At 46.7% G+C, this 26,595-nt stretch overlaps 1 protein-coding gene and 1 pseudogene across 1 annotated transcript in view; one reads left to right on the top strand and one right to left on the bottom strand.

Annotated features, from left to right (window-relative positions):
• Positions 1–26,595, bottom strand: part of LOC119843039 — a 338,482-nt gene that overhangs the window by 144,937 nt on the left and 166,950 nt on the right. The window lies entirely within an intron of this gene.
• Positions 680–26,595, top strand: part of LOC119842488 — a 55,530-nt pseudogene continuing 29,614 nt past the window's right edge.

Here is a 26,595-nt window from a genome sequence, read left to right as displayed (position 1 = left end):
CTGTGGGGATTGATTCACTCTGCCTCTCTCCCACCAGAGCCAGCGCTCGGCATAAGCTGACTAAGCAATTGCTTAGGGCCCCAAGCAGCTCAGGGGGCCTGATTTTTGGAAATAATGCAGTTAGAATTCGCAGGGCTGGGTAAGGGCCACCCACCCCACACACACACTATTCCTGCTTAGGGCCCCCAATGGGGTAGCCCAGGCTCTGTTTGCAGCTTTTCCTATCAGCATTTATTGCTATCAGCTATTGTGATATTTTATCAACTTTCTCTCACTTCTCACGGCTCATCTCACAATTCGGGTGGTTGTGTAGCCCAATGATCACACATTCCACAGTGAAGGGAATTCAGCATTTTCCAAGATCCCACAGAATTCAGGAGGTTTGTTGCACTCAGCCAGGCACCATTTTATATTATGTCTCCCTGACCTGCTGGGACCTGTTTCTAGGGGAAGAGCAGAGCAGCCAGGGCCCAGGAAAGAGGATCTGGGCCAGGCTGTCTGAATAACACTGCAGGCGTGGAGGCCCAGGGAGTAGGGCTGGCCCACTGGAGAGCATAGAGCAAAACTCTGTCCCCCAAATAATCATTAATTAATGTTACATCAGGGAACTGGAATGAATTAACATGGCCTCTGAGTCTAGGGGCTGCTGCAGCAGGATTTGGTCCCATTCTTTACACAGGGTTGAAATAATTACAGAGATTCGTAGTGCACAGGACAAACATCCTGCAGAACTGGCCATCACCAGGCAACCTGTAGAGCTGAGGCTGCTGGCACCGAAGCTGCCCTCTCACTAGCCCTGTGGGTGTGGCAGAGGAATTTGATCTTTGTGCCATAACCATCCTGTGAGGCGGATCCAGTCACAGTCACATTCCAGCCTACATCCTTCTTTCACTTTTGAAGCTGGTGAATGAGCCAAGAGAGGACGGGGCTTCCATTCAAATAAAATGCATTAACTTAATGAAAAGCTCAGGGACAGGCTGGAGTTAACCCCTGCGGCTCCCTGACCCCTCTGGCAGGATGGGTGTCACAGCCTGGGAAAGGGAACCAGTCACTGGGAGCAGGAGCTCTGCCTAGAGAGAATGGCTCTGGGTGGTAGTGAAGCAGGGAGCCCCCCGAAGAGACTGTAACTGCTCGGATACAACTCCACAGGACACCGCAGGTAGGGGGTCACTCACTGCAACCCCAGCTGAATTGCTCCCCTGGATAATTCCAGGCTGATTAGTCAGACGAGCTGCTGCTATCAATGGGCCTCGTTCCTGGGATCTGGGGGATAAACTGTCACTTTCCTATTGGGAACGCAGCTGTGGCTGTAGAAATGCTCACACAGATTCAGAGACCTGTCCAGTGTCTCCACTGCCAGGTTTGCATTTGTTTGCTGTTCTGCTCTATTTACTGACGGGTAGGAACCGATCGCCGGTGTAATGTTCCCGTGGGGCGCTGTTGGTAGTGTGAGGGTGTTTTCATTATCAGCTCACTGCTGTGAGGCTCCAGAGCGAGAGGGTAAAAGATGGAAGGGAAACACCTGGGGCCGGATTGGGTGCAACTGATGCAGAAAGGGGGAGATTTTCTAAAGCTCCTAAGGGATTTAGGAGCATAATCCCTGTTGATCCTAACTCCTCTGTGTTTGTAAAAATCTCCCCCTCCAAGTGTCAATTGCACCTGTCTGTACCCACAAGACCCTTGGCATCCTAGGGGCCCTCACCCCAAGGGAGAGCTGGTGAGGCTGCTGCTGCCCTCAGGGGGTTTCTGGCAGGCGGGGTCAGCTTTACTTCTCACTGGTGCTCTATCAGCAGCTGCCACCAAATGCAGGTGCCCAGTGAGTGACACACACTGTGACCCGCCAGCCCTGCTCTCACTTACTTCCTCTCCAATGTGGTTGCTCGTTGGGCCATGCCAGCCCCTGCAGCCATCCTGGCCTAAGGCAAGTTACAGCCACTTCACCACATCACAGTCCAGACCCAGCCAGAGCTTCCATCGGTGTAACATGGTGTGAGTCCCATGTGAAGTCAGCCCTTGTTGGAAGCCCACCCTTTACAGCAAAGAAGCCTCTTGCAGGTGCCGGGGGCCGGAGAGGCCTAGGGCCACATTTCCAAAAGAGTTCAGCTCTGAACTGCTCCCTGTGTGACAGGGCTGTAGGTTTCCAGGGCTCTGAGCAGTCGCAGTTGGGAGGACAGGGCAGGCGGTGACACAACTCCTTACTGATCTGCATTGCACCCCAAAATATCACAGACACTGCAGAAACAGGTCACCAAAAAAATGATTTAGGAGCTGGAGCAAATGTCCCACAGTAGGAGACTGAAGGAGATCAATCTGTTCACTTTAGCAAAGAGAAGTTTGAGAGGTGACTTTCTGTCATGGATTCACAAGGTCTGATCTATGTTCTGGCCTTTAGCCAGTCCCTTGGGAATGACCTTTTATTGTGCTGGAACCCACATTCCACATTACTATGTGGCAGACAAGTGCTAACTAGGTCAATTCAATGAGGGTGGATGTGGTCCACTCCCAACAATTGATGAGAAGGTGCAAATAACAAAAGAGAGAAAATTAGTTCTTGTAGTGAGCTAGCCACTGCCATTCTCTATTCAGACCCAGTCTGATAGTGTCAAGTTTGCATATGAATTCCAGCTATGCAGTTTCACGCTGAAGTCTGTTTTTGAAGGTTTTTTGCTGAAGTATGGCAACTTTCAAGTCTGTTACTGAGTGTCCAGGGAGATTGAAGTGCTCTCCTACTGGTTTTTGAATGTTACAATTCTTCATGTCTGATTTGTGTCCAGTTATTCTTTTATGTAGAGACTGTCCAGTTTGGCCAATGTAGATGGCAGAAGGACATTGCTGGCACATGATGGCATATTCACATTAGTAGATGTGCAGGTGAACGAGCCCCTGATGATGTGGCTGATGGGGTTAGGACCTATGATGGTGTCACTTGACTATATATACGGGCAGAGTTGGCAACGGGGTTTATTTCAGGGATTGGTTCCTGGGTTAGTGTTTCTGTTGTGTGGTGTGTAGTTGCTCGTGAGTATTTGCTTCATGTTGGGGGGCTGTCTGTAAGCGATGATTGGCCTGTCTCACAAGGTCTGTGAGAGTGAGGGATTATCTTCCAGGATAGGTTGTAGATCCTTGATGATGTGCTGGAGAGGCTTTAGCTGGGGGCTGTAGGTGATGGCCAGTGGTGCTTTGTTACTTTGCTTGTTGGGCCTGTCCCATAGTAGGTGACTTCTGGGTACCCGTCTGGTTCTGTCAACCTATTTCTTCACTTCCGCTGGTGGGTATTGTAGTTTTAAGATAGAGATTCTGTAGGTGTTTGTCTGTCTGAGGGATTGGAGGAAATGTGGTTGTATCTTAGGGCTTGGCTGTAGACAATGGATTGTGTGATGTGTCCTGAATTAAAGCTGGAGGCATGTAGGTAAGTATAGCAGTAAGTAGGTTTCTGGTATAGGGTGGTGTTTATGTGATCATTTGCACTGTAGTGTCCAGGAAATTGATCTCTTGTGTGGACTGGTCCAGGCTGAATTTGATGTTGGTGTGGAAATTGTTTAAGTCCCGGTGGAATTCTTCAAGGGCCTCCTTCCCGTGGGTCTAGATGATGAAGAAGTCATCAATGTACTGTAAGTAGAGGAGGGGTACTTGGGGACAAGAACTGAGGAAGTGTTGTTCTAAGTCAACCATAAAAATGTTGGCATACTGTGGGGCCATGCGGGTACCCATCGCAGTGCCGCTGATTGGAAGGTATAAATTGTCCCCAAATCTGAAATGGTTGTGGGTGAGGACAAAGTCACAAAGCTCAGCCACCAGGTTTGCCGTGACATTATCGGGGATACTGTTCCTGACGGCTTGTAGTCCACCTTTGTGTGGAATGATGGTGTAGAGGCTTCTACATCTACAGTGACCAGGATGGTGTTTTCTGGAAGGTCAACAATGGATTGTAGTTTCCTCAGGAAGTCAGTAGTGTCTCGAAGATAGCTAAGAGTGCTGGTAGCATAGGACCTGAGGAGAGAATCCAAGTAGCCAGACAATCCTGCTGTCAGGGTGCGATGCCTGAGATGATGGGACGTCCAGGATTCCCAGTTTAATGGATTTTGGGTAGCAGATAGAATACCCCTGGTTGGGGCTCTAGGGGTGTGTCTGTGTAGATTTGTTCCTGTGCTTTTTCATGGAGTTTCTTGAGCAGACTGTGTAGTTTCCTTTGGTACTCCTCAGTGTGATCGGAGGATAGTGGCCTGTAGAATATGGTGTCAGAGAGTTGCCTAGCAGCCTCCCATTCATAATCTGACCTATTCGTGATGACTACAGCACCTCCTTTGTCAGCCTCCTTGATTACAATATGTTCTCACCTTCTCATCAACTGCTGGGAGTGGACCACATCTGCCCTGATTGAATTGACTTCATTAGCACTGGTCCTCCACATAGTGATGTAACACACCCATCTCTACATGTGTATATATATCTGCCCACTGAAGTTTCCACTTCATGCATCTGGGAAGGGGGCTCCAGCCCATGAAAGCTTATGCACAAATAAATTTATTAGTCTTTAAGGTGCCACAGGACTCCTCGTTGTTTCCATTGCTATGTGTTGATTTCAGCCCAGATACTCTGAGTGGCTCTACATCTCAGATCTCTGGCCTGTTCAGCCTAGTCCCAGCGAGAGAAGCAATTCTTTCCCCCAAAGCAGTAGTGATTCCAAGGGGATCGGTAGAGCATCCTACTGATATTCATACAAATATTTCAGTAAAGTTCCCCATCTGTCACACCTTCATGGAGAAAATATAGGGTACTAAGGTTCTCTTTAATATAGGGTAGAAAGGCATAACAAGAACCAATGGCTGGAAGATAAAACTGGACAAATTCAAATTAGAAATAAGGCACAGAATTGTAACACTGAAGGTGAATAATCATTGGAACAAACTTCCCAGGGAAGTGATGAATTGTCTGTCTCTTGCTGTCTTCAGATCAAGGGTTGGTGACTTTCTGGAAGATGCTTTAGTCAAACACAAGTTTGAGCTGAGTAGTAAATGGATGAGAGTGTTTGGCCCATGGCACAGATCAGACTAGATGAGCTAATGGTCCCCTCTGACCTTAGTCTATGAATATTGGGAAGTGTGCTAATGTAAATATAACAGATCCATGGACCAGAGCTATGAATGTCAGACAAGCGTGGCACTCTAACTGCGTCCCACTCACTCACTGTCTGGTTTGTTATTTCTCCTGTTCCCCAGACCAAGCTATGATGATGGGGAAGGTTCCCTCGTTCTCCCCCGGTTCCACAGTGAGCTCTGCTCTGCCCGGCTACATCGCTCTCTGCCTCACTCTACAGGTTCACAGGCTGGTGTCAGGTAGGATCTCCGGCCTCCTCACTGGGAGGCTGCTGTTGGTATTGCTGGTCACCAGCATCCATCTCACATCACTGACGTCTCTTACAAACCACGTCTGCTCAGCCTGCCAACAACCAGCAACATGGAGAAAACAAAGGGTACAGCTGGGTCCCCAGTAACCATGGTTACTATCTATATACCATCATGTCAGGCCTTGATGCTACATCCATCCTACTGCTCTGGCTGATTTCTGGCAGCTTCAAAAACACAGAACACAGTGAGCACCACTATAAGGCTCGCAAACTATTTAAAAAGACACTTCCAATTCCTAGACACTGCACTGCCAGACCGCGTACATCACAAATCAGACTCTTCAGCCACAAAGGAGTCCTGAATCCTAGACTCTCCAGTTTAGAAGTAACAACCACATGTCTTTCATGCTGCTCTAGGCACATCTGACTGGGACTCAGAGCTAGACCTCGTCTCACAGTGAGGATGTGAGGATGTTTGCTGGCTTTTTCATCCTATGCCTTCCGTGAACCCCTTATAGTGACCCACTCCATCCCTGGGGCTGCCTCCACAGCTACTCGGGCATTTCAGTTCCCTCCTACTGTGGTTTCCATCCTGCTAATTTAACCGGCTCTCTCTGAATGGTGAGTCTCTGCAAAGAGACAGCCCACCCCCACCCCCACTCCTGTGCAATTCCACAGTGACCAGCTCTCTGTTTCCTTCACTTTTTTATCTGCCTCCTTCTTCCCTCTATTATCTGGCCTCTGACTTTACCTTTTAAGCCATCGCCTGTGTAGTGATGATCTGTTTTCATCTCTTTCCACCTTGCCGCCCTTTACAGCACCCTTCCTGCAGATGAGGAGGCCCCTGTGTTGGAGCAGCATGAAAAGGCCTTGGTGTATCAGAGACTCAGGCCCCCAGCACCATTATCCCCAGGGTGCCCATGAGACATGTTGAGCCCCATTCAGAAAATAGGGAGAGTGTCTAACACTCACACGTGAACTCTGCGTGGCAGACATTGCAACCACACCTGACATTTTGGGGACTGTCAAATTCACTTTATGAATGTTCTGTGTATTTTTGTGTCCCTTTTATCCATGGCCTCTATCCATGTTAAATGCACCTTTGTGGGCTGGGGATTGTAATCTACACCATGGGGGAGGGTTACCCCACCTCCTTCAGGAGCTACAAACCATGGGGGGTAATGACTTGTGGGACAGGGAGCAGCTCCAGCTGCAGCTCCCTAGGGAGAGTTGAATAAACTGGGTTAGACAAGGCAGGGCTGGCTTTAGGGGTGGGCGAGCTGGGTGACCACCCAAGGCGTCTTGCTGAGGGGGCGCCTCTGGAGCAGGGGTGTCCTGTCTCTCCTCCCACCGCTGCTCTGCCTCCATCTGCAGCTGCTGCTGCTCCTGGTTGGAGGTGCCCCTGGCTGAGCTGCTCCTGGGAGCCTCTTGTCTGCTGTGCAGAGTGGGGTGGGGGTGGGGCTGATGTTGGGGCATCCCCATCCCCCTGACCCTGTAACCAGTCTTCACTGAGCTGGGGTAGGGGGATAAGAGTCTCTGCTGCTGCCTCTGGGTCACAAGTGGGAGCTGCTGGCCGCTGCTGCTGGCTGAACAAGCCTTCAGCCTAATGAGTGCTGTACTTAAAGAGACAGTGCGCCGTCGCTCACACTCCCCCAGCAAAAGGAGTACTTGTGGCACCTTAGAGATTAACAAATTTATTAGAGCATAAGCTTTCGTGAGCTACAGCTCACTTCTTCGGATGCATTTGGTGGAAAAAACAGAGGAGAGATTTATATACACACACAGAGAACATGAAACAATGGGTTTATCATACACACTGTAAGGAGAGTGATCACTTAAGATAAGCCATCACCAGCAGCAGGGGGGGAGGGGGGGAAAGAGGAAAACCTTTCATGGTGACAAGCAAGGTAGGCTAATTCCAGCAGTTAACAAGAATCTCAGAGGAACAGTGGGGGGTGGGGTGGGGGGGGAGAAATACCATGGGGAAATAGTTTTACTTTGTGTAATGACACATCCATTCCCAGTCTCTATTCAAGCCTAAGTTAATTGTATCCAGTTTGCAAATTAATTCCAATTCAGCAGTCTCTCCTTGGAGTCTGTTTTTGAAGCTTTTTTGTTGAAGGATAGCCACTCTTAGGTCTGTGATCGAGTGACCAGAGAGATTGAAGTGTTCTCCAACTGGTTTTTGAATGTTATAATTCTTGATGTCTGATTTGTGTCCATTCATTCTTTTACGTAGAGACTGTCCAGTTTGGCCAATGTACATGGCAGAGGGGCATTGCTGGCACATGATGGCATATATCACATTGGTAGATGCGCAGGTGAACGAGCCTCTGATAGTGTGGCTGATGTGATTAGGCCCTATGATGGTATCCCCTGAATAGATATGTGGACAGAGTTGGCAACGGGCTTTGTTGCAAGGATAGGTTCCAGGGTTAGTGGTTCTGTTGTGTGGTGTGTGGTTGCTGGAGAGTATTTGCTTCAGATTGGGGGGCTGTCTGTAAGCAAGGACTGGCCTGTCTCCCAAGATCTATGAGAGTGATGGGTCGTCCTTCAGGATAGGATGTAGATCCTTGATGATGCGTTGGAGAGGTTTTAGTTGGGGGCTGAAGGTGATGGCCAGTGGCGTTCTGTTATTTTCTTTGTTGGGCCTGTCCTGTAGTAGGTGACTTCTGGGTACTCTTCTGGCTCTGTCAATCTATTTCTTCACTTCAGCAGGTGGGTATTGTAGTTGTAGGAATGCATGATAGAGATCTTGTAGGTGTTTGTCTCTGTCTGAGGGGTTGGAGCAAATGCGGTTATATCGTAGCGCTTGGCTGTAGACAATGGATCGAGTGGTATGATCTGGATGAAAGCTAGAGGCATATAGGTAGAAATAGCGGTCAGTAGGTTTCTGATATAGGGTGGTGTTTATGTGACCATCGCTTATTAGCACCGTAGTGTCCAGGAAGTGGATCTCTTGTGTGGACTGGTCCAGGCTGAGGTTGATGGTGGGATGGAAATTGTTGAAATCATGATGGAATTCCTCAAGAGCTTCTTTTCCATGGGTCCAGTCTCTACGTAAAAGAATGAATGGACACAAATCAGACGTCAAGAATTATAACATTCAAAAACCAGTTGGAGAACACTTCAATCTCTCTGGTCACTCGATCACAGACCTAAGAGTGGCTATACTTCAACAAAAAAGCTTCAAAAACAGACTCCAACGAGAGACTGCTGAATTGGAATTAATTTGCAAACTGATACAATTAACTTAGGCTTGAATAGAGACTGGGAATGGATGAGTCATTACACAAAGTAAAACTATTTCCCCATGGTATTTCTTCCCCCCACCCCCCCCCCCACTGTTCCTCTGATATTCTTGTTAACTGCTGGAATTAGCCTACCTTGCTTGTCACCATGAAAGATTTTCCTCCTTTCCCCCCCCTGCTGCTGGTGATGGCTTATCTTAAGTGATCACTCTCCTTACAGTGTGTATGATAAACCCATTGTTTCATGTTCTCTGTGTGTGTGTATATAAATCTCTCCTCTGTTTTTTCCACCAAATGCATCCGATGAAGTGAGCTGTAGCTCACGAAAGCTTATGCTCTAATAAATTTGTTAGTCTCTAAGGTGCCACAAGTACTCCTTTTCTTGTTGCGAATACAGACTAACACGGCTGCTACTCTGAAACTCCCCCAACATACACTCTGTCTCTCACACTCCCACTCACACACTCTGTCTCTCAAACTCCCCAACACACACAAACTCTCCCCCCAACACACACTTGTACTACTGTTGTTGTTGTTGTTGTTAATTCTTGGTACTTCCTATTGAAATGCACAATGCAGATATATTCCCTGTAATTTTATTCTTTTAAAGTTCCTTAAGGATAATAGTGCTGTTATTATTATTATTTTTTGAATGGTCTGTGCATTTCATAATCTTATTTCTCTCTTATGCTTAAATTTAAGTCTTTGAGTAGTGAGTTCTAAAATGCCCAACCTCTCCTGGCTGGAGTAATTCTCATTAGTTTTATTACCATATTGTGTTTTGCCATTCATTATTTAAAGTGGTACAACCAAATAATAGTATCCTTCTAGAATGTAAATTTAGCTTGTACTCACCTTAGCAGTGCTTTTAACAACAACAACAAATGATAAACACATAACTTTAGCCATTGTGCGCAAGGTCTCTTATTTTCAAATGGCATTTTTAGTTATATCTGTAAAATAACTTAAAATGCATATGAAAATAAATGCACGGCCAAGTATGATAATAATAGTAGTGATGGAGTCAAATGTCAGTGTGTCATGTACATGATTGTGATATGTAAACACGTATGCCAAAATAATTAGAAAAATAAATTCCCATTGGTAATAAGAGAAAAAAAACTTTTTAAAAATTAAGTAAATACTTTTTTAGTGGAGTGAAAAACAATTGACTAGAATAGAGTAGATAATGGCAGTGAAAGAGATTGTGTCTGTTAGCGAAAGTAAGCAGATTTTATTTATTTTCATTTATCTCTACTAAAGATAGAATACAAAGTATCACACTTGTGTTTCTTATATCCATATTAAAGCTCCAAAATTGATCTCCCAAGGATTGGGATTATCTTGCTGTTTTATCTCCTGATTGTTCTAAATTTACATATAAACTTAAAATGTGGCTTCAATTGGGGTTTGTATATATTTTTTCTTTCTTTTTATATGTAACCTTTCTGCTAGGTGGAGTCGGCAGCAACCAGGGCCAGGTTCAATATCTAGGGGTTCCTCTTCAACAACGCAGAACTGGCTCAAGCCCCCATGCAGTAACTTGGGCAAATTACACACCACCCCTGGGCGCCTCTGAGAGACAACACTTCTCCACTCACAAGCACAGAAGCTGAGTGTAGAAAAGAAACTTAATGAAAGGAGGGGGAAGTCAGCCAACATTAATTAGGGCAAATGCCACAAGCAGGATTCATAATCAAAACTGTGAGCAGGACACCCCCCAGAGTGTGTAGGGAAGTGTCTTCTGCCTCATGTTCTTGAGTTCTACAACCAAAAGTTCCTTTTCTATACCCTTCTCTGCTCCCTCACCCCATCCCACTCACAGTGGCTGTCCTTGGTCAGTGAGAACCCAGGGGTCAGAGGTGCATCTGTGTGGGTTCACCTCCCATGCGTGGAAGAAGGCACCTGGCTTGATCTACCCTCTGAGCACTTGCTCTGCCTAATTACCCCATGCCCCTGCTGATCACCTTCTACCATATGTGTCTGCTGTGACCTTTTGAGGTTCTATCCAAGTCTTAGTGATTGTCAGCTCTGAGGCTAAGCAGAAATGCTGTCCTACTAGAACTGATTATCAGCTCTATTAAACACTAAATAACAAAAGGCTCCTAATAGAGCCTATTTAGCTCTATCTTTGAATGGCAGGGAAGAACAAGTTAAACCAGACATAGGACCCTTAAGGAACATTACACCTCCTAGTTAAAACACCTGTCCCCACTCCCTCTCTGCTTTTGTTGGAAGGTCTGGCATTCCAGCCCCTGGCTTAGCAAGGTCCTTTCAACTCAGGGTGACCCCTCATTTAGGAAAAGTTAAGCACAGTTCTGCTCCCTTCTACTCAGACAATAAAGACAACAACATCGATAACAGCATTTCACTACCCCTGCATTCAGTAGTAAAGTGATTTGTAACCCAACACCAGCCACAGTTGATCACTTGGAGATACACAGCTCCTGTCTGCTAGATATTTACACAGAGTAGGTGTGTTCATGTAAATACAGTTTGCTCTTGAAGTCTCTCTCCCTCTCAGGTAGCTGTCAGGGGAGAGTTCATTCAGACTCTGCTTACATCAAGGAATTAGACACAGTGCTCCTGTCTGCTAATTACTAAGTTGTCTAAAAAAACCCAAACCCTAGAGTTTTCAGGTACCTAAGTAGTCCCTGGAATCACAGTTAAAGTTGCCCCCATTCCCCAAAATCAGAAATGGCACCTCGGTGAGCCAGGAGTGGCCCAAGGGGCTGTGGGCTCTGGCAAGATACAGCCTCTATGTCATAGTGTAAAGCCTCCCTTGAGCTGCAGGCTGAGTGCTAGGCACTATGAGTCACAGCAGCAGTAAGGGTAGTATTATACCATAAATCATGCTACCTTTACTTCTGTGCTGCTGCTGGCAGTGGTGCACCTGACCAGCAGCCACCACTATCAGACTACCCAGCTGGTGCTTAATTTGTGCCAGGACTGAGCTTGAGTACCTCTTTCAATATAAATTAGACAGTGGAGCAAGGAGGTGATGGGGAAGTAGGAAGACTGTGGGTGCAAGGGTGATGCGGGGAGGCACTAAAATACAAGTTTGCCTAGGGCACCATTTTCCCTAAGACCAGCCCTGAGACCAGGTCCAGAAGCCCAAGAGAACAAAGATTTTTGGTTTAAAAGCTGGATTTGAACTGACCAGAGACCGAAGATCTTGGACTCCAAAGTGACATAACCTGTTAACCAAGGGGCAACCTTTACAGAAAGGTTTGAAAGACTTTGAACCCTACCTGCAAGTCCCATGTGCCAGATGAGAATCCTTTGGGACAAGTGTAACATGTGTTCGGACCTTTGATGGGTTTATGGTAACTTTTCTCTGTCAGGCTTTTCTCCTTAAATGTTCTCTGCTCTGGAAGAGCTATTGGGTTGCTTGTAACTGCTGGCACACGCTGTTCATAGCCCTGAGAGAGAAAGCAAAGCACAGATGCTGGTCTTTGATCAGGCCTGCTGGGAAAACCACAGTGAACTGAGGGGCCTGAAACCCCAGTGTGGAGGGAGAGGGCCGTGGGTCCCTGTTCAGAAACAGGTGACGGCTGGAGGCCCAAGACCTAAGGAGACATGCCTTGAGCAGACCACAGAGAGAGTCAGAGGTGCAGTTACCCCAATCCTGTGACTCTCTGAACTCACAGACATGCTGAGGGCACTGCATGGGGACATGGTGTTCACTTCTGACCCAGGGTACTCTCTTATTGTGAGTCTTACTGCTGAGGTAATGCCACCCCCAGCCCCTCGCTGATCTAATTTCCATTTTCCTTTGTACATTTCACAGCACAGTTCAGAGTGACTGGACCTGACCATCCAGTCATTGCCTCCCTAGGGGGGAGGCCGTCCTGTCTGCCACCTCTCCCCAGGATGAGCGCTGAGAACATGGAGGTGAGATGGTTCCGATCCCAGTACTCTGCAGTGGTGCACCTGTACCGTGGTGGGCGGGATCAGTATGGAGGCAGATGCTGGAATATGGAGGGAGAACTGAGCTCTTGAAAGACGACATCACAAATGGGAGAGTTTCCCTGAGAATACACGATATCCGACCCTCTGACAATGGGCATTACAGTTGTTATTTTGAGTCCAGTGTCTCTTATGAAGAAGCTTTATTGGAACTGCAGGTGGCAGGTCAGTAATTCTGATACTTTGACATCTTCAACAGGGTAATAAGTGGAGTCTGAGGGTTCATTGTGAGATGATGGTTGACTTTTCTTGTTATAGTGGGTCAGTAGCTCTGCTCTGATTAAGGTTTGTTCTAGTTCACTGTTTAACAGCTGCTTTTTTCCTCAGGGCTCTAAAATTCACACTCATACACAGATTCTCTTGAACATTTCTGTGGCTCATTGGAGTCTGGGGTAGGCTTAGTGGACTCAATTTGAGCTCATTACAGCAATGGTTCTCAACCAGGGGTACATGTACCACTGGGGGTATGCAGAGATCTCCAGGGGGTACATGAACTCATCTAGATATTTGCCTAGTTTTACAACAGGCTATATAAAAGGCACCAGTGAAGTCAGTATGAACTAAAATTTCATACAGACATTGGCTTGTTTATACTGCTTTATACACTACACAGTGAAATGTAAGTTCAATATTTATATACCAATTGATTTATAATTATGTGGTAAAATGAGAAGTCAGCAATTCTTCAGGAATAGTGTGGCTGTGACACTTTTGTATTTTTATGTCTCATTTTGTAAGCAAGTAGTTTTTAAGGGAGGTAAATTTTGGGGGTACACAAGACAAATCAGACTCTGAAAGGTTAAGATCTACTGCACTTCTCCTGACACAGCCTGCAGACCTCAGCAGTGCAATGAGACACATATGTGCCCTCTCGTCATATCACAGTGACCTGAGTGACCACTTTGCCAGCCTGCTCTAAATAACCCCTCCCCCAGTCAGTACAGCGACTCCGAACACGGGGAAGGCAGTGGGAGTGCAGGCAGATAGATGCTGGAATCCAAATCGGAGAAATACAACACCAGCAATGGCACCTTCCTCATGCCTGTTTATTATGGCACCACCCTCACTGAACCACTCCCCGTGCCTATTGCCAGCCCCAGGAGTGAGAGTTAAGGTTGCAGGGCTGGGGTGCTCTATGCCGTTACTTTGTATCTTGGGTTTCAGGAATGTAAGTTTAGCTGCTCCCTGCATTTGGAAAGGCACAAGGCCCTGCTGGGAAACTGTAATTCTGCATTGGGAAGTACTTTGTGGGAATTAATATGTAACTAGAGAGCCCTCATGGCCAAGACGGAGTATCCTCTGTAGAGCGGCTCTGGCCAAGAACAGGCGCGCACTGGAGCACAGCAGGGTAACTCCCATCCACCCGGGACACCTGGTGTAAATGCACACACCAGAATAGATCAGTGAGTATAGGAAAGGGAAATATTTATTTACAGAGGGATGAAGGTAGAAAAACAACAGGGGGAAAATATGGGCACGCTAGTAAAGCAGGTTACAGTCAACCCAAGTACCCATGGGCCTAGTGGTACCACAATAAAAAATGGGAGACGCCAAGCACAGTGTCACAGGGCAGACACCAGGCTCTGTGTCTACATTCAGAATTCAGGAGTCCTGGGTCGAGTTCCCATGCAGCAGTGAGTCTTGGGTGCTCCTGGTCATCTTTGACACCAATGAATTTTCCACAGCAAACCCCTCCAGTGCCCTCTTCTGCTGCTCTCTGCAAAACCCCACAGAGCAACAACCTCCCCACTTAGCTAGCTAACAGCCTCCAACCTTAATCCCAATTCAAAGTCACAAGCCCCAGTACTCACAGCCCCATACAGCTCTGGGTGACAGCAAAACTGGGTCTGGCTCTGGTTTGTCCTTCTCAGGTGATTCCTCCCTGGCACGGTGCTCTTACTGGCTCTCATCCTGGGGTGTCCCCAGCCAGCCGCTCTGTCACTCCTGGGCTTTGGGCAGGTTCTCGGCTGCTTCATTAGGCGAGGGCCCGCTCACTGTAGGCCTCTTGTCAGGAGGTCCAGACACACATGCCCTCTTGCTGCCTTTCTCCACTTTCCTCCTCCTAGAACACCCAGCACTTCCTCTGCCCAAGGGAGTCACAGATGTTTGTAAAATTATCTTTGTAACTAAATGAAAGTAGTGGAAGACTTTAGCTTCCCTGCCCATCAGTTAAGCAGTGCACTGCTCCTTCCAGTGGTTCTTCTGATCCAATCCTTTGTCCCTGCTGAGAAGCACTGTCTGTGTTCATAAAAGGGAGAGCCAGTCTCTTGTTCCTGCTCAGGAAACTGCAGGGTTATGTAGCTCCCCACAATTGCTAGGCAATATGAAGCATGTGCACATAAGCTAGAACACCACTAAATGAGAGACACGATTGCCAGATGGATAGCACAGTGCACTGAGAGTCAAGGGACAGGGGTTCTATTCCTGCCTTTGCTACTGAGCTGTGCATGGACTTGGGAAAGTCTCTGTGCCTCTGTTTCATCTCTCACCCTTTGTCCATCATGCCTGTTTAGACTGTAAACTCTTTGGGCCACAGACTGTCTCGTGTGGTGTGCATGCAGTGCCCAACACACTGGGGCCTCTAATCACTGCTGTATGACAGACAATCATAGCCAATAATTCCCATACACTTTTAATTTGTGTATCTCATCATTTTAATTTTAATGCACTGACAAAGTTACATTCTACTTAAAACCCTTCCAGCCACTCACTGCCATCCACAGCACAATAACTGTCAACTGTGGGTAACCTGAGCTGTCAATCATGGCAATGACTGGATATTACTTTATCACCACAAGATCATTCCCTTGTGTAATGTACATGTAACCCACCAAACTTTGGTTACACAAGCACCCTATAATTCCATTTTACTGCAGGAATAGTGAGGGGGTTCGGTCTGGTTGGACAGTGGAGCTCCCACCGGGCATAACAACACCTGAGATTAAATATGCACATTTGGACAGTCATGGATGCTCATAGCCTGAATTTCTTCCAGACTGGAGCAAGACACCACAATGGAGTAAAGCCGCTCAAACTAAAACAATCGTTAGGTTCATAAGAGGACAAACTGAGGGTTAACTGAGACTCCTCTTAAATCTAGACACAATCTTATCATTATATCCAAACACTTTGGAAACAACAACAAAATTAGAATCAAGCATACAGATTTCTTCACTACCAAATGGTTCACAGGCCCCAAATCCTATGCATTTAAACCATACAACTGATGTGGCATTAATATCACCACACTGCCATGAGCTGAACAAGCAACAAGCACCCATTTCTTCCAATAGGCTGATATCCTTGTTGTTGTGGTTATCTTCTTGCTGCAATTAGTAAAACAGGCCTGTGACTATCAGTGCTCAGGGTGGAGATCTGATATGGCTGACTCCCTCTGGGTCTGGGGAAACTAACTTAAGATTTTGGCAACTTTTTTTCTTTATACAGCAAAACTGTTTTATCTGGCACTTCACCAACCAGAAAGCTCTATAAACTGGCATTTCTAATCATCATTGAAATTCCAGTTTATAATCCGCTTGGCGTGGGGCTAGCAGCGGGGTTGGAGCACAGGAGGGGTTGTGGAGTGCAGGCTCTGGGAGGGAGTGTGGGTACGGGAGGGGGTGCAGGGTTGGGGTGTAAGGCACAGGCTCTGGGATGGAGTTTGGGTATGGGGGGTGGCTCAGGGCAAGGGGTTGCAGGGCAGGAGGAGATGCAGGGTGCCAGATTTGGTGGACACCCTCAGGTGGCTCCCCGCAAGCAGTGACCTGTCCCAGCTGCTGCTAGGCAGAGGGGTGGCCCAGAGGATCTGCATGCTACCTCCGCCCACAGGCGCCGCCCCCAAAGCTCCCATTGGCTGCGGTTCCCTCAGTGAGGGGTGGAGGCAACGCTCTGAGCCGCCTACCATGACTCTGTCTAGGAGCAGCCAGGACAGGTCACCACTTGCAGGGAGCTGCCTGAGGTGAGCACCCCAGGATCTGGCACCCTGCCCCCCTTTCTGCTCCCCAATCTCCTGCCCCAAACCGCCTCCATCACCCAAACTCCCTCCCAGAGCCTGTGCTCCACACCCTTTCCCATGCCCAAACCCCCTCTCCTGCACCCAAACTCTCTCCCTTAGTTAACTGGCATTTTTCACTTACCGGTACCCCCCATTGCCCCAACATGCCGGATAAAACAGCTTTTACTGTATTTGGGAGTGGAATTAGCCCCCACCCTTGGAGATGCCCTACTGAGCATGCTGCAAGGGCTCATAAACTTTTTCCTTTGTTTACCTGTGAGTCCCCATCTAGCTGGAATCAGTGGACTGTTTAAAATGAACAGCAACAGAAGCATGGGGGTTACAATTTTCACCTTAGGCACTTTAACCTCAGTCCTTGTCTGTGGCTTGGCATTTCCCATGAGTCTGTCAGACCAAAGCCTTGTGACTCACACCCCTTCTGGGAGAGCACTCCATAGCCTGTGCTCTTCTGGGCAAGAATCCCATGTGGGGAAGGCTCCAGACACTTGTAGCTTCTTTGTCTCTCTTTGTAGGTCGTTTTCCTTTCTAGGCTGGTCTGTGTGAAATTTCCAAACAGCCTAAGGGCCTCTCTGCACACACACACACACACCACTGACCCCACATTAATGAAATCTGTTTGAATTCACACTTTTGATTAAAGTACAAGACTCTTGTTTCAGTTAAGATCATTTTATTTCAATGTAGCTCATCAATAATAAACCCTCTAAGTGTGATCTGGTGTGAGAGGTGTTACCTTAACCCTACATTTCCTTGTTGAGTGTTTGTGTTTCTGTTTTGCTGAGTGTATTTCCTGACTTTCAGTTGTATCAGTTTTCTGCTGTTCACTTCTTTATTCTGGAAAGCAACAAGGCATTGCCAAGCAACCCAAATTCCCCTACAACAAGGTTTTTTTATTTGTGAATTAATTTAATGTTTGTCTACACATACATGTGCACTGGTTTTGATGAACTAGTGCAAAGCTCTGTGTGGACATGCCTAAAAGAGTTTGGAAATGGCTTCTATTGATTTAGCTTGAGTCAATTCCTTCTTGATTTAAGAGATTTAACAGGGATTTGCACTTGATTAACTAAACCAGTTTAACTAAACTGGAACAAATTTGTGCATAGAACAGCCCTGACATTAATATTAATTTTACTGTCTATCAAATATAAATCTGACCATATTAACTGACCAGCCACATTCATGGACTCACAATTTATTATTAGTTTAACAGGAAATGGCTTTTGATAACAGTGTAATAAAGTTTTTGGCTCATTACTGGGCACTGTAGGATTATCACAAGTTCATTTACTTCTTCTGTAGGTTTGGGTTCTGATCCTGACATCTCAGTGGAGGGACATCAGGATGGAGGGATCCGGGTGGTGTGTCGATCATCCAGATGGTACCCAGAACCTGAGGCTCAGTGGAGAGATCTCCAGGGGAAGATCTTACCATCAGCCTCTAAAGAAATAACCTCAGAGGCTGATGACTTGTTTCAAACAGAGATTGCCATTGTTATAACAGAAGAGTCCAACCAGAAACTGTCCTGCTGTGTCAGGAACCTCCGACTCTATCAGGAGAGAGAGTCAGCGATTTCCATAGCAGGTCAGTGCCCATCCGTGCTGCACATGGATAGACTGAGATGCTGCAGAAATGAGTGGAGAGTATTTATCATTGTGTCTCCTAAGTATTGGCCTGGACCTTCAAGGTGCTGAGCACGTCTTGGAAAGTCCTGAACAACCTTGGTTCTCTTTGGATATGTTTACACTGAAATTAGACACCTGCTGGTGGCCTGTGCCAGCTGGCTCAGGCTAAGGGGCTCGGACTAAGGGGCTGTTAAATAGCAGTAGAGGTTCAGGCTCGGGCTGGAGTCCAGGCTCTAGGACCCTGTGAGGGTCCCAGAGCTTGGGCTTCAGCCTAAGCCCATCTACACTGCCATTAAACAGCCCCTTAGCCTAAGCCAAGCACACCTGAATTAGTTGGCATGGGTCAGCTGCAGGTGTCTAATTGCAATATAGACATAAACTTTGACTCCAGTAGGACCTGAGGGTGTTTAGCACCTTGCAGGCTGGGACACCATTGGCCACATTTTCATAATAGCTCAGTACCCAGCTGTGATGGGTGGCACCCCCTTGGGGTGCCACCTGATGTGTTGGGATGCCACTGAGTCAGTCTATTCTGCCAGCCTGAGTCCCCTTTACCTGGTCTTGCTGGGCTAGGCTCACAAGCCTCTTCCAGCCAAGCACACAGGAAGGGCCATGTCCTGCTGCAGAATGATACAGACACTGAGATCAGCTCTGGGAAGACTCAGCTTAAGGGACTTGCCACAGCCCCAGGTGTTCACCTCCCTTGGAGTGCAAACCCAAACTTATATGAAATTCGCCCCTTCCCTCAAGGTGGAGGAAGGTATGTACAACTCCCCGCTTCCCCCCGCAACAGTTAGAAATTATATAAACTGGATTATATTATAAACAAGAAATATGTTTACTAACTACAAAAGATGGATTTTTAGAGGTAAAGAAGTAGCAAACAGAACAAAGTAGATTACTAAGAAAATAAAACAAATCACAACCTTTCAAATGATACCTTACTTGCATAAAGTACATCTCAGTTATGTCATATCTGTATCATAAGCATATTTTCATAAAGAATATGGTGTGTAACATCACACCAGCAATCATCGTTCTTCTCAATAGGGGTCGGGGAGAGAATTCTCTTTTGTTCTTGTGGTGTAGTGAGGACTGTGTTGGAATTGCAAGTTGTCACTTTAAGAGAGGGATGTTTGCCAGGTGCTGTTTGCAGAACAGAGGACTCTGTAAAAAAGCAAAATCTGAGCTTGTCTACAGGAACAGTTAGTTTATGGCAAGCTAGGGTGTAAAGCTGGTGCACACCAACTGTCCACGTGGCCCCTGCTATATGCACTCACAATTCCATAGTGTACTTTGATGTGCCCTGCTTTGAAATGGGAACAGATCTACATACACTAGGGAACTTTTAGTGCACAGCAGCAGGGTGCACACAGCCAGTTAGTGCGCAACAAGCTAGTGCAAGGTGGATTTACACCCCAGCCTGCCATGCACTAACTGTTCCTATAGACAAGCCAACGTAAAGCAAGGTGCCCACTGCCTTAGGGAGCAGCTTCCCCTCTGCGGTTTGGGTTCTTGTGAGTTATGGTTCTGGATTCTAAGAAGTAAAGTCCTGTTTGTGACATCCCCTAGGGTACAGTCTGAACCGTTGAACTGCTGTGTCCCTTTAACTCTCCAGCCCAAGGTGCCTGTTACATGGCTTTGCTATGAAAAGCCGTGTAAAATGAAAGAATGCAGCCTCTCTGGGTTCTGCTCACACACAGCCATTAGCATGTAAAGTCATTCCCAGCAAAGTTACATGAATGCTTTCCCAGCCGATGAACTACATAACATACAGGGTGACACTCACAATTCCCCAGCCTTGTACTGGAAATGTGCATCCTGTAGTATCCAGCACACTACTGAATTATCTTTAATAGTCATTTCATCAACGGAAATGTTGCTAGGGTGTTTGTTAACCTGAGTAGAGATTTCCCAAACAAACACATTGGTTTAGGTAAAACAAAAATAAGTTTATTAACTAGAGAATGGGAGATTTTAAGTGATAATAAGTGATAAGGCATAAAGGTCAGAATTGGTTACAAAGAATAAAAAATAAAACCAAAAACTAATTCCTAAACTTTACCAAGCTAAGTAAGATTTGAAAGCAAAAAGGTTTCTCACACCCAAAAACTTACTGAAGTCCATACTAATGGAAAGCCTTCCAGCTAGGACCAACTTCTCTCTCCCTCCCCCCAACCCCAGTTCAATGATGCTCCTACTGACTTTCAAGCAATCTTATTGCTGTGAGTAGAGGGGAGAGAGGTAATGTGAAGATCACTGTCTATATTTTATACCCTCCTCCTCTCTTCGAGGATTAATCCCCACTGGGGTATAGACACAAAAACCCTGTGTATGTGAGATTCAAAGCGTCTGTCAGGAGAACTGTAATTTCTTGTTCACACCAGCCGTGTATGTATATTTGAGATGTCACTGGGGAGTGATGCAAATCTTTTTTACAGTCCCCCTGATGGCAATGAGGCCTTGCCACATCTCAGCAGTTAATAGCTTTTCTAAGTCCTGTTGCAGTTTTCTGTTGTTGTTCCAGAGCTGTCTGTGAACCAGCATAAAATGACAATATATTTCACTAACACAATTAAATCTCATAGCTCCACATCAATGTAACATACTTTTAACAGAACAATGATGTTCATTAAATTAGAATTTTCAAATGATACCTCACAAGGCATACTTTGTCAAATATATCATAACCATATAACACGTGGTGAACATGGGGGTTTCAGGGTGTTATAGGCACAGTGTGTCACAGTGTTATATAAAGCAGTGCGATGAGTTGTGACCGCTGCCTTAGGGACTCCATTGTGAGGTTCTTGTGGGTTAAGTTCTGGATTCTAAGGGATACAGTCGTGTTACGCTGCAACCTTCCAGCCAGAGTATTTAGTTTGTATCTAACCTCTCTGTGTGTGCTGTGACGATCATAGTACTCAGCTGAGGGAGGGAGGGAATTCTCCTTTCTTCTCACTGAGAGCTGCTGGGTGCTGAGCATTTATGAAAATCTGGCCAATTAAGTTATTTTTCCTGACTAGCACAAGAAAGCTGCTAAGAAAGCTGGATATGGTCTGAGCATTGCTACTTAGATTATATCTGAAAATACCACATCAGTATAAAAGCTGCACTCTGGGCCCCGTCCTGCAATTCAGACTCTGGCAAAACTCCAATCATCGAAATGAATGTTTTGCCCATCATAACTGAGGATCAGGTCGTAACTTGTTCTTAATTGCTCAGAAGGCAGTAATCACAGATCCACAGCCAGCATCTGACAGATGAATTACATTATGGTTTTTTTATTTCACGGTCCACAATGGGACGGATCCTATCTTCCCTGCATAACCAGGCTGATGAGAGTTTTGGCAGTGCTAACAATAAAGGATCAGGCCCAAAACATGCAGAAACAAACTTTTAGCTAAAAGCATCTTAATTTTTAGGAAAAAAGGTTCGTATTTTTCTGTATTATTATCTACCAAATAACTTTGTTAATACAGAATGAGTAGTTTCATCACGATAATAATAACAATGTTGAATATGTTAATCACTATTCATCTGAGATCTCATAGTGCTGCACTGCTGATAAGCTTATGGTATGCCCCGTATCACATCACTGTTGTGTTCACGGCATATCAACAGAGAATGAGAAATAAAACAAATACTCTTCCTGGAAGGTTGCAATGTAACGCTGCTTATTCCCCCAAATCCAGAACTCTAACACACAACAGCCAAATACAGAGAGAGACAAAGTAGGCTACTCCCTGAGGCAGATCATAGCCCACCTTGTTCTAGGCTGGCTCTTTGCAGAGTGACTGCAGAGGACCCAGATGCCCGCCCCCAGCAGAGCCCCCTAGCCTGCAAGCAGCATCAGAAAACCCCTCAGGATTCAGAGTGACAATTTGTGATTTCTACACAGTTTTCAGTACACCACACTAATCACATAGCAAGGACCCTCTCGTCAGCATCGCCCCAGGGCCCAGGCAACAGGAATCTGGAGGAAATTTACTCTGACTCTCCAGGCTCAAGTTTTGTTTGTATTAAAATCCTGCATTAACATATTTTGGGCCAGACTCTCTGGTGTCACTGAGCCCCTCTGAACACAGGGGAGTTGGGGGTGTCAGGGAGCTGGTCACAACTCTGATTCTGAGGGCCAGTCTGCACTGGCTGCAGCTTGGGATCAATTGGAGCAGCCTAGGGCCTGCCTGAATGCCAATGGGGATAGGTGTAACATAGCAGAGCTCCACCCTACACCCTCCTACCTCCAACATGCCCCCTCCCATTAATTAACCATGTTCAGTAACCAGGCTAAAGGTTGGACTTTCATTGACTTAATAATAAAGCACAGAGGAACCACATCTCCCTGTGTATTTCCCTGTGAGAGTCTTTTAACTAGTCATAGTGTCATCACTGTTGCAATGTCCTGCCTTCATTCTGCACGTGTTTGCTCTGAAGTCAATGGCACCTTCTCTTGCAGAGCTGTTTTTCCCGAGAGTCAATCCCTGGATGGTGTCTATATGGGTGAGCCTGACTCTCCTGGCTGTTCTCATTGTCCTGGCCAGTTACTTCTTATGGATGCAACACAAAGCGAAAGGTGAAGTAACAAGAGGGAGGAATTTGGGGTGTGGGGAGAGATAAAAATGAAAAACAAAAGTAAAGATATAGGGATTAAAGGGTTTTGATTCCATGTTCAGAAGAGTTTCAGGCAATGGGCGGTGGAGAAGGGTGAATGATGACTTCATATTTGAACTGAGAAGGCTCAAATGGCTTCACCCCTTCAAAGCTCACTAAATGTGACTCTGAACTATTCCAGGGGGATCAGCACTGCTTATATTGAAACACCTGTGTGGGGCTCAGTGAGCTGTGCTTGGAGCACCCATATATGTATCTTGGCAAGGAAAAACTAACACAAAGTAGGAGGAGAGAGGGGACTTTTTTCAATTCCAGTTCTGCCCCCCAAGTCTGTGCATGCCCCTTTCTCCCCATCTAGGTGAGTGGGAGCTGCGAATGGGAAAGTAATGGAGAGGTTAGCGATTACCTTATCTACACTGAGGCTACGTCTACACTAGAAACTTCAAAGCACTCCCGAAGCAGCGCTTTGAAGTGTGAGTGTGGTCATGCGCGAGCACTGAGAGAGAGCTGTCCCAGTGCTCCTCGTAATTCACCTCCATGAGGGGAATAGCTACACTAGCGCTTTAAAGTGCTCAAACTTGCTGCACTCAGGGGGGTGATTTTCACCCCCCTGAGCCAGCAAGTTAGAGTGCTATAAAATGTAAGTGTAGACAAGCCCTAAGGCTTTGTCTACACTTAGCAGCACTTTAACATGACAGTGTGGTCACGCGCCAGCACTGGGAGAAAGCTCTTCCAGCACTGAGGGAAAACCACCTCCACAAGGGACATAGCTCCCAGTGCTGGGAGCCTGTCTACACTGGCAAGTTACTGTGCTGAAAAACTTGCTGCACTCATGGGGGGGGGATTTTTCACACCCCTGAGTGAGAAAGTTTCAGCGCAGTAACTTGCCAGTGTAGACAAGTAAATTAACTCAGCCTGAGGCTGGGTCTACACTGCACACTTATGTCTCTATAATTACATTCTCACCTGTGAGGAACTCAGTAATACCTACCTAGCTCTCGGGGCGGTGGAGTATCTACCCCAATGGGAGAGGCTCTTCTTTCGGCGTAGGTAGCATTTCCACGAAGAGCTCCAGCGGTGCATCTGCACTGGTGCAGCTGCCGTGCTGTATGTGAAGACAAGCCCTGAGATCCTGCTACAGGGGCAGGGCAATACACTCTCTATTGTAGTACAAGTGCTCAGCTGTAGGTTTTCCTCTGAACACAAGGGGCAAAAATTGGCCTTCAGTGATCTGAGCATTTCTAGCAATGCTGGGGTTTTCAAAGCTGCCTAAGGGATCTGAATACTCAATTTTTGTTGAAATTAATGGGCACCAAGTGTGCAACCCACAAAAGCAGCTGTGAAAGTCCCAGACAGGGTTTTCGCCTGAAGTGCTGTGTAGGAATTTACAAGTATCTAAAGAATTGCGAAGGGGAAATGTCTGTTACAATGATTCCCAGTTGGGACAGAGGCAGGCAATTCAGAGAAGCAGAAAGGAGCTGTGCTTTGTACTTGTGAAAGCTGGAACTGGGTGTTGTACCTTTAGAACTGTCACCAGTAAGCCTTCTGCCTGTTGGAACTGGCAGCAACAAGGGCCGGGTGCAATATCTAGGGGTTTCTCTTCATCAGTGCAACACAAAACCAGCTTGAGCCCCCAGCCAGTAACCTGGGACAATTACATACGACCCCCTTGGTGCCTCTGAGAGGCAATACTTCTCCTCTCGCAAGCACAAAGTCTCAGCGTAGAAAGAAACTTTTAATAAAAGAAGGGAAATAACCCAGCATTAATTTGGGGAAACACTGCAAACAGGATTCATAAACATAAACTATGACTCAAAGACCCACCACCAAGTAAGTTGGGCAGTGTCCTTTCCCCTCAACCAAATGTCCCTTTAATATGCCTGTCCCCTCCACACCCCACTCACAGTTGTTGTTCTGGGTCAGTGCAGACCCAGAGTCCAGAGATGCATCTGCAGAGCTCACCTCCCACCTAGGCACATTACTAGCTCCGCTGCCCAGGCACTCGCTTGCCCTTCCTCTTCACCAGCCACCATGCTAGCTGATCTCTGTGCTTCTTTACCTGGAGCTACGCTACAAGACAATCAGTACTCTGCTTCTCTTCCCCAGCCACCCTACTGGCCAATTGATACACCAATCCAGCAGGATGCCTTCAGGTCTTTCCTACTTAGTAGAGCTCTCACAATTTCAGCTGTTAGAGTGTGGGAATCCCACTGTAGGTGCACACTAGACTATCTCTTACATCAGAGACACTGTACCAAAACAAATCTAACACTTAGACCTAAATATCAGTGATCTAAACTCTAGAATGTATAACAAAACTCTCAATTAAATCAAATTAATTCTGCTATAGACCAGTAGAAAGAAAGGATCAAATCAGTAGCTGATTAGCTGTGTAGCCTCACTAGGTTTTGGAGCCCATGTCCCCTGCCTAGTGAGACCCTTTTAGTTGAGGGTGAGTCCCTCAATCAGACAATGCCAAGTACAGTTCTGCTGCCCTGGATTCACACACCAAGGATAACAACCATTTATTACCCCTGTCCCAATAACAAGGAGACTGGGGGTCCCACACCAGCCAAAAGTGATCATTTGGGCAAACAATTCCATCATGCTGAGCACCTAGGCAGGGTGGGTGTGCCCATGCAAATGATATCACTCTCCTGAGGATAACATAGAGAGATAAAGAACGGGATGTTGTTTGAACGTCAGCAAACATACACTGCAATGCTTTGTTCTACAATGATTCCCGAGTATGTGCTATTGGCCTGGAGTGGTAAAGTGTCCTACCATGGTGGATGGAATAAGGCTGCCCTCCCCAGAAACCTTTTGCAAAGGCTTTAGAAGTATATCCAGGAGATCCACGAATGCCAGGGCAAATTAATCATTAAATATGCTGGCTTTTAAACCTTGTATAGTATTTTAAAAGGTACACTCACCAGCGGTCCCTTCTCCGCCTGGTGGGTCCGGGAGGCAGCCTTGTGGGGGTTCAGCGGGTACTGGCTCCAGGGCCACGGTGAGAAACAGTTCCTGGCTGTCGGGAAAACCAGTTTCTCCACTTGTTTGCTGTGAGCTATCTACAACCTCCTCATCATCGTCTTCCTCGTCCCCAAAACCTGCTTCCGTGTTGCCTCCATCTCCGTTGAAGGAGTCAAACTACACGGCTGGGGTAGTGGTGGCTGAACCCCCTAAAATGGCATACAGCTCATCATAGAAGCGGCATGTTTGGGGCTGTGACCCAGAGCGGCCGTTCGCCTCTCTGGTTTTCTGGTAGGCTTGACTCAGCTCCTTAATTTTCACACAGCACTGCTTCGGGTCCCTGTTATGGCCTCTGTCCTTCATGCCCTGGGAGATTTTCACAAATGTTTTGGCATTTCGAAAACTGGAATGTAGTTCTGATAGCACAGATTCCTCTCCCCATACAGCGATCAGATCCCGTACCTCCCGTTTGGTCCATGCTGGAGCTCTTTTGGGATTCTGGGACTCCATCATGGTCACCTCTGCTGATGAGCTCTGCATGGTCACCTGCAGCTTGCCACACTGGCCAAACAGGAAATTGAAATTCAAAAGTTCGCGGGCCTTTTCCTGTCTACCTGGTCAGTGCATCTGAGTTGAGAGTGCTATCCAGAGCGGTCACAATGGAGCACTCTGGGATAGATCCTGGAGGCCAATACCATCTAATTGCGTCCACAGTACCCCAAATTCAACCCAGCAAAACCGATTTCAGCGCTAATTCCCTTGTCGGGGGTGGAGTAAGGAAATCAATTTTAAGAGCCCTTT

This window comes from Dermochelys coriacea, chromosome 14, assembly GCF_009764565.3.
Source record: "Dermochelys coriacea isolate rDerCor1 chromosome 14, rDerCor1.pri.v4, whole genome shotgun sequence".
NCBI lineage: Eukaryota > Metazoa > Chordata > Testudines > Dermochelyidae > Dermochelys > Dermochelys coriacea.
The sequence above is the reverse complement of the archived record's forward strand: the minus strand, read 5'-3'. Positions and strand labels throughout refer to the sequence as shown.